The sequence below is a fragment of the Calidris pugnax genome, unplaced genomic scaffold, assembly GCF_001431845.1.
Source record: "Calidris pugnax isolate Ruff unplaced genomic scaffold, ASM143184v1 scaffold1970, whole genome shotgun sequence".
NCBI lineage: Eukaryota > Metazoa > Chordata > Aves > Charadriiformes > Scolopacidae > Calidris > Calidris pugnax.
The window spans coordinates 6,301-6,891 of record NW_015092300.1 but is presented as its reverse complement, the minus strand read 5'-3'; the positions used below and the strand labels follow the sequence as shown (position 1 = coordinate 6,891).

At 59.6% G+C, this 591-nt stretch overlaps 1 long non-coding RNA gene across 1 annotated transcript; it reads left to right on the top strand.

Moving 5' to 3' along the window:
* Positions 1-41: 41 nt before the first annotated feature.
* On the top strand, positions 42-569 carry LOC106900312. The gene is made up of 3 exons (XR_001414134.1): positions 42-164; positions 241-312; positions 438-569. It is a non-coding gene; the product is annotated as an uncharacterized LOC106900312 (long non-coding RNA).
* Positions 570-591: the final 22 nt, after the last annotated feature.

Genomic DNA, 591 nt, shown 5'->3' with positions numbered 1-591 from the left:
CCCTCTCTGAGGATTTGAAAACCCCCCCCCTTTTTTAATTTTTCCAGGCGGCAGAGGCTCAAAAGCACCGGGAGGAGGCCCGGGAGAAGGCGGTGGGACGGCGGCGGAGCCTGGCGGGGCTGCAGAAGGACGCGCTGAGACGGCAACAGGAGTTCGAAAATAAGGTTTTTTGGGTGGTTTTTTTTTTCCAAATATTTGGGGGGGCCCCCCGTTTGTTTCTGAAGCAGGGGTGTCTTGTAGGAAGTGGTGGGACCCCCCCTGGAAGCCTCGGAGGAAAACTCCCTGCGGCACTACGGGCGGGAGCTGCGCAAGGTGAGCCCCCGCCTCGAGGATTAGGGGGAAATGAGGGGTTTTTGGGGTGTCCCCCCCCCCATAACCCCCCCTTTTTTTATGGGGTCCCCCCCCCATAACCCCCCCTTTTTTTATGGGGGGGGCAGGTTCTGGCAGCGTCCGATGTGGTTTTGGAGGTGCTGGACGCTCGAGACCCCCAGGGATGTCGCAGCCCCCGCTTGGAGGCCGCCGTGCGAGGGGCCGGGCACCGGCAGCGTTTGGTCTTAGTTCTCAATAAAATAGGTAAAGTAGATATTTTGG